At 44.0% G+C, this 17350-nt stretch overlaps 1 protein-coding gene across 1 annotated transcript in view; it reads right to left on the bottom strand.

Moving 5' to 3' along the window:
• The window catches only part of LOC124616618 (putative phosphatidate phosphatase), a 358526-nt gene extending 342319 nt beyond the window's left edge, over positions 1–16207 (bottom strand). Inside the window, exon 1 of the mRNA XM_047144942.1 lies at positions 16100–16207. The gene's annotated coding sequence lies outside the window, so the exon portion shown is untranslated. The remainder of the gene's footprint in view (positions 1–16099) is intronic.
• Between the last annotated feature and the right edge of the window lie 1143 nt (positions 16208–17350).

Raw genomic sequence — 17350 nt, 5'->3', positions numbered from 1 at the left:
TGAATAAAAACCATAAGCAATGGTGATCGAAGACTTCTAATACAAACGCCCATCCACGATCTACCAACGAAATTGTCAAAGTGGATGAAGGAGAGGACAACGAAAAGATAACATTCCATTCGTCCGAGCGGGGAATATTAGAAATCTGAATGTGGTACGGAAGCTAGAATAACTAAAACAGGAGATTCAAAAGTTCTGCTTAGATGTAGGGGGTCAGAGAAGTAAAATGCAAATAACATAAGGATTTTTCGTCAAACGATTAGAGTGTAATACCAACAGCAGCAGCAAATGGTATAACGGGAGAAGGATGCGTGATGAATAGAAATGTAGGGCAGAGAGTGAGTTACTATGAACAGTCATAGGATTATTCCCATTATAATTAACAGCAAACCGACACCAACAATAATAAATTAGGTGTACACGCCGTCACGCAAGCACAAGCTGAAGAGACGGAGAAACTGTATGAAGATCTTGGACGTGTCGGTTCGGTATGTTAAGGGAAATGAAAAACTAATAACAATGAGTGATTGGAAACTGTAGTCGGGGAAAGAATAGAAGAGAGAGTCTCGTGTTAAAATGGGTTCAGTATTCGTAGTGACGGAGTTCTGCAATACTCGGCTAGTAATGTTCAAAAATCAGAACAGGAAGAGCTACACATGGAAAATGTCTGGAGACACAGGAAGGTTCCAGCTGGATTTCACCATAGTCAGACAAAGGTTTTGAAATCAGATACTGGAATGTAAGACGTACTCAGGACCAGATATAGTCACAGATGACAATTTAGTAACAATGAAGAGTAGGTTGAAATTAAGAGAGTTGTCCGGAAGAATCTGTGTATGAATAAGTGCGAAGCTGAAATACTGAGGAATGATGAAGTGTCTTTTAAATTTGTCTAAGACTATAGATACTATGGTGATAATAAATAATACAATTTTTAAAAAGGCAGTCACGGAACTTGGACTCACAAATATAAGAACGAGTAAGGTAATTGCGAAGAAATCTTGAGTAACAGAAGAATCATTTCTACTGATCGACGAAGGAAGGAAGCACAAAAATGTTCATAAAGAGATAGGAATAAAGTAATAAATTTTAAGTCAGTTGGGAGTGAAAGAAATAGAAACTGCATGTGGCCAAAGCGAAACGGCTACAGGTAAAATGCGAAGAAATCGCGAAAGAGGTGTCGGACAGACTTATTCAGCATACAAAAAAATCAAAACATCCTTGGGTGAAACTAAAACCAAAGGCATAAACATTAAGCCTACAAAATGAATTACACTGTTAAACGTAGAGGAGGCAGCGGATAGGGGGAAAAAGTATGTTGAAGGCCTTTATAAGAGGCAAAACCCGTCTGATGACGCGTAGAATCAGGAATAAGGATGTGTATAAGAGACAAACGGGATACAGTATTAGTCATAGTTTAACAGAGATAAAATAGTGCGGAAGACAGAGATTACATTCCATCGTAATTTCTCAGATCATTGGGGGAAATGGCCATCAAACGACTAAATCAAGTTGATTTGTACCATGTGTGAGTGTAAAGACAAACCACCAGATTTTCGGAAAAAAATATAATCCGCACGATCTCAAAGACAGCAAAGGCAGGTAAGTGCGACAATCGGCTTAACGTCTTCTGTATCCGAGTTGGTGACAAGAATACTATACAGTTCCTTCGCCAGCGAACTACTTCATGTGAAGAAACTTTTTGAATAATTTTTACATCCACTGTGTCTATTTTCCAGCCTTGTTTTTGGTGCGGGATTTGGACTGGGCACTGACGAAATTAAAAGTAGCTTATTAAAATGTCTTTTAGCTTACGTTTTTGTGTTTCTTGTTTCCTTTTTTAAAATGATTTATTTAGAACTGCCAACAATTTGAACAATCAGTTTCAGTTCCCGATTATCAATAATGCTTCTTTGTGTGGTCAGTCTCGAAACGGGGCGCAACACATAACGGTGCGTTGCAAGTTTTGAGTTGGTCTCCAGTTTCCTGGCGCACTTTCTGTTTCGTGGAAACCAAACATCTGCTCATTAGTGAGTTTTTCCTTGAATGTTAGCTCACAATAACATCGCAAAATACCTCTCTGTAAATTCCACGTCCGCAGCTCGTGGTCGTGCGGTAGCGTTCTCGCTTCCCACGCCCGGGTTCCCGCGTTCGATTCCCGGCGGGGTCAGGGATTTTCTCTGCCTCGTGATGACTGGGTGTTGTGTGCTGTCCTTAGGTTAGTTAGGTTTAAGTAGTTCTAAGTTCTAGGGGACTGATGACCATAGATGTTAAGTCCCATAGTGCTCAGAGCCATTTTTTGGAAATTCCACAGCCTTTTCGTCATCGAAACGCCTTCCCCTGCCAGTTTTTCTCCGTTTGGTTCCACATTTTTCTGCGTTTTTCCTAACTAGAGGGCGAAAAATGGCACTCACAGAGTTTCATCAACTGTCTGAGTGCCATTTTTCGCCCTGTAAGTGACCTGCGGAGAGCGTGAGCATTTAAAATGAACTAATCCAGAAAAAGAAAAAATGTATCTTATACCATTTTAGAGTCTTATGCACTAATCTTACTGAGCTCAATAGCATGTCATGATGGCAAACTGCAGTCATACTTGATTTGTAATTTACAATACATTGGGGTTTATTGACTTTTTCGCCAGTATTTCTGTCAATCCTTTATGTTCCAGCCGTTTGGCTTGTGTTACATGTGATCAACATCCACACTTCTCTTTTATCCCACCATATGATAGCAACCATTTTGTTTCAAGATACAACGCACTAATTTGATGTTTCTACAAGAGGTGCAGTCGGCAAGTATTCAGAACGCGAGGAGTCAGAATATGACACTGAAATACTCTGGGAAAGCGCACACCTTATTGACGCTTTTGACGCTTTTGATCAGAAACAAACAAATTTCTAGCCATTAAAACCAGTGTTTTATAAGTTGACTTCAAGGTGCAAATTGAACTCGTTGAAGACACACATTTTGTCATTTTTTATGATATTCCTGAAAGAACGCGTTTCATTGACCTCTGCGGTTCTGGCATATTGAGCCTCTGCTACTAATAATATATGTTTGTTCCGTGGCTGAGAAGCCAGAGGAATAAGGCTGGGTCGAATACCATGATCAACTTACAGGGTATGTCCCCGTTCCAAATATGTTCTCGTAAGTGTTGGCAATATGTCGCCACTTGTCTCTAAATTGTGGAACCAGTTTCTGTTGTTGTGCCGGTATATACAATGAATTCTAAATTTACCATGCAGACACTCACACTTCACAGATGTCTTCATTACGATTCTACTTCGCTTAGATGGAATAAATTGTATAAAAGATAATCGACTTTTGAGTAGCAAGACACTATCGACGATGCCGAGCTTCTGATTTGGGCTAAATGTGCTGCGCAACGTCGCACGTACTTTATCAACAAAATTCATAATCTTAAATAAACTGTCCCATCCAGTACCCGCACAATTGTTACTAATGTGTAGCATTTTAGAAAGTAAAGTAAAACGGCTTCTGGACATAGTTTCGAACAAAACTGGAGTGTTAAAAGTGTATCTCTAAATCAATAATGACTTATTTTCAACTTTTGAACCAATAAGAAGACAAATAACATCAAAAAATAAAGTTCCTCCATTTCAGTAGCATTCCACCTTGACAGTCGAGACTGAACAGATTCACGAGTACTTGCCTAGGTGTATACGTAAAACCGCTCCGTTTCGTCTGTTGTAAAATAAAACACGTCTTCTGATAGGAATATCATAAAAATGACAAAATGCTTGAGTCATTAATGAATTGACATTTACACCCTGAAATCAACTCACGGAACGAGTGTTCTAATGGCTAGAAATCGGTTTGTTTCTGATCAAAAGTGTCACTAAGGTGTGTGCTTTTCCAAAGTATTTCGCTGTCATGCCCGGATTCTTAGGATTCTAAATACCTGTCGACAGCACCTCTTGTAGAAACAACAAACTAGTGTGCTTATCAACTGATGTTCTGAGGACTATTTATTCGAGACTGCACTGAAGACTCGTCACAGCTACCGACATCAGAGAATTCACACCCACTGTCGCTCATAGGGAGTATCTCTAGGATCTCTGTATCTGTGCAACTACATGACGTGACATTTCTCTCAGAGGGAACTAGAAGTTAATCCTGACAAAAACATACAAAGGAAAGGTGAAATCTGCAGTGAGGGACCACAGCAGCAAACGTAGACGCACCACACTCGAACTATTCAGCTGGAACTGTGAAAATCTCTGGAAGAACGGAGCAGAAATTCAGCTCTGCGTGTTGACACGTCTAGAGCACTCAGGTAGCTGTGGCTCAGTACTCCTAAAGTCGTCCGAAGCAGTGAGAGGGCCTGCGAAACTGGAAGCATAAACACGTAAACTGTGCTGCAGGGTATTCCAGAGCCCACCCTTAAACCCTTCCACAGCACATGGGGAGCGGCAGAGCATGACGAATTAACTCGTTCACAGCAATCAGAGGGCTGGACGGTGCGTGGTCCTTACGTCAAACAGTAGAATTCCAAGTGCGATGAGTCAAGGTCACCCTCATGTGGTGACTTACGTGGTAAGAAGATTGCATGGAAACTTTTGTTTGTATCAATAAAACATCATTGTATTGAAAGTAGAGAATCTGGGTTTTAAAAATAGTAAAAAAGTTGTTGAAGTAAACAGACAAGCCAACTACTAAAGCTGTGAACCCATTCCATGTAATTCCAAGGCATACAACCGACACCTTTGAGTTTAAAGATGTTGCTGAAACATTACTGTCAATGCTGGCATTGCACCAAATGCAGTGTGATGAAAGTGTCTCATGCTCGTAAGTCTCAAACAGATACTAAAAACTAGAAAAATGTCAATTTATTCAGGAGAGGAAAGATCACGGCTGACGGATGCCATGCTGCAACTGATGTGAGAGGCCAGCCATGTGTATTAGTTGCAAAACAGGAAGACATGTCGACGATGTTGTCATTTCTTCCTCGACAGTATAGAGAGTTCTACTTTGAATTTTGTAACATCTGACCCCAAGAATGGATAGTGCAAGAAATACAGCAGCGTGGTCTTATGTGGAAATGAAATGGAAGGTAGAAGCACAGAAAAGAAGAGAATATCCTTTGAAATGTGGTGCTACAGAAGAAAAATGAAGATTAAATAGGTGGATCGAGTAACGAATGAGGGGGGGCTGATCCAAAAAGGGCATAACTTGACTAAAAGAAAGGATAGCTTGACAGGACACGTCCTGGGGCACCAAGGTGTAATTTATTAATTAACGACGGTGTAGAGGATTAAAAATGAAGAGCGCAACCACGGCCTGAATACAGGTGCAGATGAATGTAGGGTTCAGTACTTATGTAGAATAGTATGGAGAGTGAAGTAAACAAGCATTTGGACTGATGACAACAGCAGAAACAACCTAAAGTAATTCTGTCTCAAACGACATTTAAATTGAAATGCAGTGCAGTGTTCCACTCCTCCCCCCCCCCTCCCTCCCTCCAAGTGTACCCTCGCTCAGCGGCATACGAAAAAGTGAATTATTAAAGAGGAGAAAATAACATCATGAAAGTCAAAAATGTCTGTATAAGTGACCATTGAGCAAGGTAAAACACTTAACGGTCGTTTACTGGAATATGTATGAAATGTGACAAACAAGTAAGTAATTAAGGTCTTTGAGTCTACCCGAGGACCAACCGAATCGGAGAAGAAACAGCCATGGATAGCTGAAGAAATACGTCACATTACTAATGAGAGAACGAAATGCATCAATGCAAACGACGTGAAATGAAGCCAGCAGTGGATAGCTTAAGAAATACTCCACATTACGAATGAGAGAAGGCACTACATCTATGTAAACGATACAAGCGGTAGCCAGTAATAGGGGCCGCTTAGAAATGAAGCAAACAGAAAGTGGAAAAAAGTAGAAACGAAATGTCTGATACCTATAATTAGAAATAAACCTGTTATGGGAAGAACAGACGTGGAATATGGGGCAAAGGGCAAAAGGTATTAAACTTAAAGCAGCGTGGAAGTCATTAGAGAATTTCGTTTGAATGATCACTTATCTTTTATTATACTGAGTAACATCAATAGCAGTCCAGCTTAGATCACTAACAAATTCGATCGTATAAACTGAATAACATGAAATAAAAATTTAATTCACGAACTAGAATTGAAACAAAAATTATCTGGCGATATTTTGGGGAAAGAACAAAAAATCATAGTTAGGTAACATATTGAACAATTCTCTACAAATTATTAGTCCTCATTTGTGTAATACACTGAAGCGCGAAAGAAACTGGTACAGGCATGCGTATTCAAATAAAGATAAATGTAAACGGGCAGAATACTCCGCTGCGGTCGGCTAAGTCTATATAAGGCTACAAGTGTCTGGCGCACTTATTGGATCTGTTACTGCTGCTACAAAGGTAGGTTATCAAGATTTAAGTGAATTTCAGCTTGGTGTTATAGACGGCGCACTAGCGATGGCACACAGCATCTACGAGGTAACGAGGAAGTGCGGATTTTCCCGTACGACTATTTTACGAATGTACCATGAATATCAGGAATCCGGTAAAACATCAAATCTCTGTCATAGCTGCGGCTGGAAAAAGATCCTGCAAGAATGGGACCAACGATGACCGACTAGAATCGTTCAGCATGACAGATGTGCAACCCTACTGCAAATTGCTGCAGGTGTCAATGCTCGGACATCAACAAGTGTCAGCGTGCGAACCATTCAACGGAACATCATCGATATGGGCTTTCGGAAACGAGGGCCCACTCTTGTGCCTTTGATGACTGACGACACAAAACATTACGCCACTCCTAGGAGCGTCAACACCGACATAGAACTGCTGATGACTGAAAAGATGTTGCCTGGTTGGACGAGTCTTGTTTCAAATTGTATCGAGCGGATGGACGTGTACGGGTATGGAGACAACCTCATGAATCCATGGACTCTGCATGTCAGCAGGGGACTGTTCAAGCAGGTGGAGGCTCTGTAATGGTGTGTGGCGTTTGCAGTTGGAGTGATATGGGATCCCTGATACGTCTAGGTACGACTGTGACAGGTTCAAATGGTTCAAATGGCTCTGAGCACCATGGAGGTCATGAGACCCCTAGAACGTAGAACTACTTAAACCTAACTAACCGTCCGCAACTCGTGGTCGTGCGGTAGCGTTCTCGCTTCCCACGCCCGGGTTCCCGGGTTCGATTCCCGGCGGGGTCAGGGATTTTCTCTGCCTCGTGATGACTGGATGTTGTGTGATGTCCTTAGGTCAGTTAGGTTTAAGTAGTTCTAAGTTCTAGGGGACTGATGACCATAGCTGGTCCCATAGTGCTCAGAGCCATTTGAACCTAACTAACCTAAGGACATCACACACATCCATGCCCGAGGCAGGATTCGAACCTGCGACCGTAGCGGTCGCGCGGTTCCAGACTGTAGCGCCTAGAACCGCTCTGCCACTGCGGCAGGCACTCTGACAGGTGACACGCACGTAAGCATCCGGTCTGATCACTTGCATCCAATCATGTCCATTGTGCATTCCATCGGACTCGAGCAAATCCAGCAGGACAATGCGACACCACACACCTCCAGAATTGCTACAGTGTGGCTCCAGGAACACTCTTCTGAGTTTATACACTTCCGCCGGCCACAAAACCCGACTTGAACATTACTGAGCATATCTGGAATGCCTTGCAACGTGCTGTTCGGAAGAGATCTCCACCTCCTCGTACTCTTACGGATTTATGGACAGCCCTGCAGGATTCATGGTGTCACTTCCCTCCAGCATTACCTCAGACATTAGTGGAGTCCTTGCCTAGATGTGGTGCGGCACTTTTGCGTGATCGCGGGGGTCCTACACGATATTAGTCAGGTGTACCAGTTTCTTTGACTCTACAGTTTACATGAACCTTCTTCTGTGGCGTATTGGTAATTACGGCAGCAGTAGCAAATGGATCAATGAATGGATTAATAAAAATGTCTGGCTTTCTAACTGATGCAACTCTGTTGGATTACACTTCAGTTTCCTTAAGTTCAACTGTCTGTGGTTCTATAAGTGAGTTGCGTATAGCGTCGTGCTACGTTGTTGAAACCGGTGCTGGGACGTAGCTTACTTGTCTCAAATAGAATCAAGGGATCTGCGGTGCTTAGCGTCCCGTTCCCAAGGGCGGATCGCCTTCAGCGGTTGAACTCAGGGCATTAGTGCCAAGTGTTGGTGATCGGCAACTTCACAGCATCACCTCCCCTCGCCACTGAAGCAGTTTCTGATTTAATCACGGCAACATCGCCGTAATGGTGGGTAAAATACATTTTCTGACAGAATAAATTTTCCAGAACGAATTTTACATTCTGCAGAGGACTGTTCGCTGTTCGAGCTCCGGCCCGACACACGGCAACAGTGGGTGAAGAAGTTTAATTTTCCGGCAATTTAGCGGCGAAGAATACTCCTATTTCGTCTTTAGTTAATCTTCCGGTTTCTTTCTCTCCACTTCTCATTGTAGCACATTTTCTTTCTTTCGTGAAAATTATGTCACTTATATCTTGCCTGTCCGTTCAGCCTGCTCTCATCTGCTCTGATTCTGCTTTCCATGTTTTCCGGTCTTATACTAATCTTTGCCTACCCTAACTGTTTTTTTTCCACTTCTTCTACCCCTCCAATCACGAGGTTCAACGAAGTCTTAGAACCTTTACATTTCCCTCGAGAGGATCTTCGACAGACTTCTTACCTCACATATTATTTTTAGCGCATCGACATTTTGTACCACATCTGTCCAGCCGTTCTTACATTCTCCGATAGCACCACATTTGTGGTCCTATTATTTCTATACGGTGATATGCCACAGATGTGCGCTTTCAGGAACTTCTTCCTCATTTTCACATCAATAGTTGATGTTATTAGAGCTCTTTCACCTAAGAAATCTTTCTTAGCTTCACCAATTTGTGCCGGCCCAATGTGGGCGAGCGGTTCTAGGCGCTACAGTCTGGAACCGCGCGACCGCTACGGTCGCAGGTTCGAATCCTGCCTCGAGCATGGATGTGTGTGATGTCCTTACGTTATTTAGGTTTAAGTAGTTCTAAGTTCTAGGGGACTAATGACCTCAGACGTTAAGTCTCATAGTGCTCAAAGCCATTCGAACCATTTCAACTTATTTGCTAATGAAAACTTCCTTTTGTCGTGTTTCCTCTGTAATCTAGCCACTAGTTCTAGATACTTTTATTATTACGATTATTTACTATTCGTTAAACTGGATCTAAATAGTGTTTAAAATCACCAAAAGACTACTGTCATCGTTTGTATTTATTTTCCGTAACATTACCACTAATAATGCTGTGATATAATTTACACAAACTGTTGCTTTAAGTTTATTTGTCAATCAATATTCGGTATAATACACTGAAGAGCCAAAGAAACTGGTACACGTGCCTAATAACGTGTAGGGCCCCCGCGAGCACGCAGAAGTGCCCCAGCACGACGTGGCATGGACTTGACTAATGTCTGAAGTAGTACGGGAGGGAACTGACACCATGAATCCTGCAAGGCTGTCCATAAATCCGTATGAGTACGCGGGGTTGGAGATCTCTTCTGAACAGCATCTTGCAAGCATCCTACATAAGCCCAATAAAGTTCATGCCTGGGGAGTATGGTGACCAGCGGAAGTGTTTAAACTCAGATGAGTGTTCCTGGAGCCACTCTGCAGCAATTACGAACATGTGGGGTGTCGCACTGTCCAGCTGGAATTGCCCAAGTCCGTCGGAATGCACAATGGACATGAATGGATGCAGGTGATCAGACGGCATGCTTACGTACGTGTAGCCTGTCAGTCGTATCTAGACGTAACTGGGGTCCCATACCACTCCAACTGCACCCGCCTCACACCATTACAGAGCCCCCACCAGCTTCAACAGTCCCCTGATGACATGCAGGATCCATGGATTGATGAGGTTGTGCCCATACCCGTACACGTCCATCCGCTCGATACAATTTGAAACGAGACTCGTCCGACCAGGCAACATGTTTCCAGTCATCAACAGTCCAATGTCGGTGTTGACGGGCCCAGGAGAGGCGTAAAGCTTTGTGTCGTGCAGTGGGTCTTCGGCTCCGAAAGCCCATATCGATGGTGTTTCGTTGAATGGTTCGCACGCTGACGCTTATTGATGGCCCAGCATTGAAACCTGCAGCAATTTGGGGAAGTATTGCACTTTTGTCATATTGAATTATTCCCTTCAGTTGTCTTTGGTCCCGTTCTTGCAGGATCTTTTTCCGGTCGCAGCGATGTAGGAGATTTGATGTTTTATTGGATTCCTGATATTCACGCTACACTCGTGAAATGGTCGTACGGGAAAGTACTCACTTCATCGCTACATCGGAGATGCTGCGTCCCATCGGTCGTGCGCCGACTATAACACCACGTTCAAACTCACTTAAGTCTTGATAGCCTGCCATTGTAGCAGCAGTAACCGATCAATGGACTGCACCAGACATTTCTTGTCTTATATAGTCGTTACCGACTGCAGTGCTGTATTCTGCCTGTTTACATGTCTCTTTATTTTAATACGCATGCCTGTACCAGAGTGTTTGGCGCTTCAATGTATCATACGTTATCGGAATTTAAGAATGGTGCTAAGGCAGCATTCTTAAAAACCAATTACACGAAAATGACTTTTGATATCGCTTTATAGATTAGATAGATCTAAATCCACATCTATGCTCCGCAAACCATCTGACGGTGTGTAGTGGAGGAGACTTCTGGTAGCCTAGCATAAATTACCCTGAACGTTCCATACATTTTCACACTGTCGCTAAATGAACAAAACACATGCGTACGAAATTTCAGACCAACTTTGTTATTGGATTGAGAAGTTCCCAGCATATACAACACTTGGTGACACGATCTTCTACTTGAGACCTGAAAGTAACTGCGTGCGTAATCCAAGGGAGTGTCACAGGACAATTACGTTTCACAATGTGTATAGAAAACCAAGTGGAATACGTCGGAAGAAGTACGAGGAAACTACCGGAAAATGATATGGTACATAGAGAAGTCGCAACGCCAGAAAACTGTACAGGAAGGCGTGCAGAGATCCACGCTTGACGCAGAGATTGGCAGTGCTGAACGTAAACAAATGCAACGTATTGCGAATAAACATGCGGAACTACGGGATTACAGAGCAGGGCTGTTGATAAAATATCGATATGTCGACACAAATGCTATTTCTACAGGTAACATCGACACCTGCCGTATCTTAGAATCGATATTCAATATGTCAATATCGGGATGGCGATATCGAGTGCCGATATTTTTATTTCATATTATATTTTTTCGCTATTTTTGGTAAATATTTGAAGTTGTTCTTTTGAAATTGTAGGAGAACGTAGTTTTACTTTCACTGTGTGAAGGAGTCTTATTACTTTTTGAGCTTTAATCACGTCCAAACGTTCTCTTTGACCGTGTGAAGGAAATATATGTGGCACAAAAGAAGTCCGATTGCAGCAGGGAGGTGGCGGTGTGAATGTTATAGTAATATTTCCGATGTGAAGAAATAGCAATGTGATATTTTTCACATCGATATTCTTCGAAAATAGTGGCTGAAAATGATGAATAAAAATCTAAATGGGAAGACTGCTCTTTAAGGTGAACGGAGACGTGTGAGGGGAAATGCCGAGGCAATCGGCGCTCGGTGATACCTACGGAAACGGCAACATTCATCTTCACTACGCTATATTGACAGAACAACTGCTACTGCTAGGTCGCTGGCATTGGCGGAAATGAGAAAAACAGGGAAGTCGGCGTGAAGTGTTCCGGACGAATCCGACATGTGGCGGAACCCATCCGACACCTCTTATTGTACGACTTACGTGCATTTACCATCGTTAGGAAAGTGATTATCGCGAAGGCTGAACTTGGATCGTTTTCCTTTTAGTCCTTGCTCTAAGGGGGATAAACAGGCTGCTAGTTTGTTGATGTACAAAATATCTAATAATGAATCAATATGTAAATACACAGCTCTAAAATAGGCAGTATATTTACAATGAGCAACCAATGTTTCTATCCGTCGATATATCGATGTATCTATACTTATTTAGATATATCAACTACCGATACGATATTTATTAATATCGATATATCAGACACCGGGTGTTTTTAAAAGTAACACACAGGCACTGGAGGCAGTCACACCCATTAGAAATCTGAGACTCTGAGTATGTAGCGATTCAAAGCTGAACGACCATAGAGAACTAATAGTAGGAAATGCAGATGCCAGACTGAGATTCATTGCAAGAATCTTCGTGATATGTAGTCTAGCCACGAAGGAGGTGGCTTACTGAGCCCTCGTTCGACCGAAAGTAGAGTATTCCTGTAAGTCTGGGATCCTTACCATATAATAGGTAGGTGAGAAAAGTAATGAGAGCGACAACACTGCCAGCAATCTCTCAACTCTCTGCTGTTCCACTTGTGCAGACCGGTGTGTTCATCATGCCTTCTAAATGCTCAGTCCGAGTTTCAACTCCGTACAGCCATCAAGTGATTTTTGAAAGTAACAACAGTGAATTAATGTTTTTGTTGTGTGTTACTAAAATGGAATAGGGGAATTTAGAGCAACCTTATGCAAACGAATTTTTTGTTTAACTTATAGAGTCCGTTGGTACGACCTTAGAAAAGTTGAAACAGGCCTTTGGGAACATTCCTTATCAAGAACAGAATCTTTTGGAAGGCCGAATCTCGCTAACGGAACTTTCAACTCCAAAAACCGACGACAACGTCGAACGAGTCCTTGCTCTTGTGAGATCAGACCTCCAGGACAAACTGTCAACTAAGTATTTTGCGAAGATGTCCTTGAGAGATTCAGGAAAAGGATGAATCGAGTGAGACCGGATGTTGCAGACAAGTCGCTGCTGCATCATGGCAACGCACCATATCACACGGGGACTTCCATTACGGAATTTTTTACCTCAAAAGGCATTCCTGTTCCAGTCCCCCTATTCACCTGATGCGAGTCGTTGTGACTTTCTTCTTCTCCTAAAACGGAAAAATTTGTGAAAAGAACATCGTTCTGTGACTCTGGAGAACATTCAAAAGAATTTGACCGACATGTTAAATGCTCTACCGGTTGACGCCTTCCATCGCTGCTACCAAGGCTGGAAACAACTACTCCGCCGGTGTACAGCTGCAGAAGGCAACTACTTCGAAGGGAACAATATTGTTGTTTGAAAAAATAAAAAAATGAAAACTGTAGTGGATATAGATCAGCCTCATTACTTTTTCTCACACACGTCGAAGGTTTGACCGATGGAATAAAAGAGATCGGAAGAAGAGCAGCGCGATTCGTCAAATTTTCATTTAGAAGGTGCAAAAGAGTCACAGAAATGTTTAGCCAACTCCGGAGACAAACGGTAGCAGAAAAGCGTTGCACATCAGGAAATGGTTTATTCCGATAAACCTCCGTGAGTGTACGTTTCTAGTAATATTAACTACTATATTACTTCCTGCTACGTATATGAGGAGAACAATAATAAAACCGACAAACTGCGGATTGTTGACTGGAAGTGGAGAAAAAAGGTCCTTTGAAGATGTTTCCGTAAATGAGAGGTGTGCGTGCAACAACAACAAATAGTCCACGAGTAGAGTAGAAAGCTGCATCGCATGCATCCATGTCATAACAGATATCCAAAGTGGCCTCCATGGGATGCAATGTACGCATTCACACGTTGCATCATGTGGGACAGTAACTGTTTCAAGTACGTGGTCGCCACGACTCCCAGACCACACACTGATGCTGAACCAATGCTGATGAGACGCATCAACCGTTCTCAGAGGATGGTCTGTAGCCTATAGATGACGATTATACAGACTGATGATGCCAGTTCTGGTAAAGAACTTTCGTTCTATACCAGAAAAAAATTCGTCGCTAAAGAGGGCAGATGACAGAAATTGTGATGGTCTGGTGCGAGAGCCATCGACAAAATCCTAACCGCAGTGGGAAATCCGCAGCTGATAGTCCTTGCACTCGTTGCAGGTAATAGAGATAGTAGCGGTTATCATGTAGGATACACATAATCGTATTCTGGCTCACACCATGTTGGCGGGCCATTTGGCTGGAGCTTGTACTAGGGTTCATCTCAACATCCTGTACAACCCTCTGCACTTTCGTCTGACTGGAACGGCCAATGATCACACATATGCGCAAAAAGGGCTTGCAATGTTGTATAATGTACACTACTGGCCATTATAATTGCTACACCACGAAGATGACGTGCTACAGATGCGAAATTTAACCGACAGGAACAAGATTCTGTGATATGCAACTGATTAGCTTTTCAGAACATTCACACGAGGTTGGTGCCGGTGGTGACATCTACAACGTGCTGACATGAGGAAAGTTTCCCATCGATTTCTCATACGCAAACAACAGTTGACCGGCGTTGCTGGTGAAACATTGTTGTGACGCCTCGTGTAAGGAGGAGAAATGCGTACCATCACGCTTCCGACTTTGTTAAAGGTCGGATTGTAGCCTATCGCGATTGTGGTTTATCGTATCGCGACATTGCTGCTCGCGTTGGTCGAGATCCAATGACTGTTAGCAGAATGTGGAATCGGTGGGTTCAGGAGGGTAATACGGAACGCCGTGCTGGATCCCAACGGCCTCGTAACACTAGCAGTCGAGATGACAGGCATCTTATCCGCATGGCTGTAACGCATCGTGCAGCCACGTGTCGATCCCTGAGTCAACAGATGGGGACGTTTGCAAGACGACAACCATCTGCACGAACAGTTCGACGACATTTGCAGCAACGTACACTATCAGCTCGGAGACGGTGGCTGCGGTTACCCTTGACGCTGCATCACAGACAGGAGCGCCTGTGATGGTGTACTCAACGACGAACCTGGGTGGACGAATGGCAAAACGTCATTTATTCGGATGAATCCAGGTTCCGTTTACAGCATCATGATGGTCGGATCCGTGATAGGCGACATCACGGTGAACGCACATTGGAAGCGTGTATTCGTCATCGGCATACTGGCGTATCACCCGGCGTGATGGTATGGGGTGCCATTGATTACACGTCTCGGTCACCTCTTGTTCGCAATGACGGCACTTTGAACAGTGGACGTTACATTTCAGATGTGTTACGACCCGTGGCTCTGCCCTTCATTCGATCCCTGCAAAATCCTACATTTCAGCAGGATAATGCACGGCCGCATGTTGCAGGTCATGTACGGTCCTTTCTGGATACAGAAAATGTTCGACTGCTGCCCTGGCCAGCACATTCTCCAGATCTGTCACCAATTGAAAACGTCTGGTGAATGGTGGCCGAGCAGCTGGCTCGTCACAATACGCCAGTCACTACGCTTGATGAACTGTGGTATCGTATTGAAGATGCATGGGCGGCTGTACCTGTACACGCCATCGAAGCTCTGTTTGACTCAATGCCCAGGCGTATCAAGGCCGTTATTACGGCCAGAGGTGGTTGTTCTGGGTACTGATTTCTCAGGATCTATGCACCCAAATTGCGTGAAAATGTAATCACATGTCAGTTCTAGCATAATATATTTGTCCAATGAATACCCGTTTATCATCTGCATTTCTTCTTGCTGTAGTATTTTTAATGGCCAGTAGTGTAGTTGGTGTCTGTGAGGCTACTTGTTTCCGTATAGCCGTGGTGCCACTGGTCGGCCGTCAACAAACACCATCTCGGCTTGTTCCCGGCACGAATACCTGGTCATTCTGCTGATTACAGTACTCTGTGTCAGTCACACAGACTGCAACACACAATGAACACCCGGCACGTGATAAGAGGAACTTTAATTCGTCATCGCCATCCACTGTGTCAAGGATGCTTTACGTGTACATGTTCATAGGATCTTTCTTCCTCCATTTCCAGTAACGGATCCGTCCCTGCAGTTCGTCGGTTTTATTAAAGTTCACCCTGTATTTCGCGATAAAATAATGAAGGCAAGACTAGAAAGACTGAATCTCGCGCGGATGTTTACCAACAATCGTTCTGCCGGTGCACCATTAGACAATGGAACAGGAAGGGGTGGAAGTGACAGTGGAACACAAAGTGCCCTCCGCCACCCGCCGTGAGCAGTGCGGCCCAGCGCCTTACCTCTGTCTCCGGGAGGTGGCAGCAAGGAGGCCGCTGCCGGTGTCGGTGCACCAGTCGCCGTCCGCGGAGGGGTGTGTGCGGCGCGGGCCGGTGGTCTCTGGCTGCTGGCTACTGGCTGCTGGCTGCTGTCGCGGCGCGCAGCGGCGAGGAACGCCTACTGACTGCCGGCACCGCTGAGGGCGCGGGCCGCCGGAGATGCGCCGCTGCGCATGCGCCGGAGCACCGGTCTTATCACAAGTCGCGCGTCGGACAGGGGATGTGAAGTAAGGGTGGGGGGGGGGGGGGGGGGGGAGTGCAGCCGTGACGTCGCACGCACCCAGCTGATCTGCCGCCAACGCGAGCCCGTGCGGCGCCGCTTTCATGTGTGCGCGTGGGCCGCCTCCGATGCCGTTTCCGTCACCGGCGACGGGCGGCGCTACCTGCATTAAGCGACGCGGGGGCGGACGTGACGCGGGCACCACCGCTGACGCAAGTCTGTCCTTGTCAAGGGACACCCATTTTTGACCGACAATTTCTCATGTACGGATTGAAACGTTTAAACTTTTATAGCCTCAAGTGTCTCTTGAAACGTTAAATACAAGTCAATTATTCAAAACCAGTCTTATCGCATTTATTATTATTATACCGCCAACCGGTTTCAACCAGACGTAGGATTGGCTTAGTTTCCTGCCGTTATGTAGACAGAAGTGACACCACCAGCAGTCGACCAATGGTGTAAACGCCCAGAAGATGACCCCTACGTCGGGCTGAAACCGGTTGGCGGCATTACAATAATAAATGCGATTAACACTGTTTTTGAATAAGTGATTAATCATACTAATCGCTGCTTCATCTCCATAACCATGTTGTCCAAAAATCTGTTAAATACAAGGTTTTTTTTAAAAAAAAGTAAACCATATTTTGAGAGGAGGTAGTACGGACCAAATCAAAAACAGTGTCCAGTAAACATGGGCTCTAAAATTCACACAAGACCAATGGGCACTTGTTCGTCTTTAATACAGTGGAAATGCTCTATTCTTCTATTGCAATCTCTTCGCTATTACGAACGACCTACACAATGCAGTAATGCAATGAATAAAGAAGTGAGAACACATTATTTTGTAACTGTGCATCTAAACCAGGGGTCACCAAGTTTTTTTCTTCAAGAGCCAACACTGACGTTGTGGGGCGGCATCTCGGGACGTAGTTATTCCTGTCTTATTTTCATTGGTAACATTCATAAGTTACTGTGATGGGCCCCCAATGGAATAG

This window comes from Schistocerca americana, chromosome 5, assembly GCF_021461395.2.
Source record: "Schistocerca americana isolate TAMUIC-IGC-003095 chromosome 5, iqSchAmer2.1, whole genome shotgun sequence".
NCBI lineage: Eukaryota > Metazoa > Arthropoda > Insecta > Orthoptera > Acrididae > Schistocerca > Schistocerca americana.
Note: the sequence above shows the minus strand (reverse complement) of the source record. Positions and strands in the feature narration are given on the sequence as shown.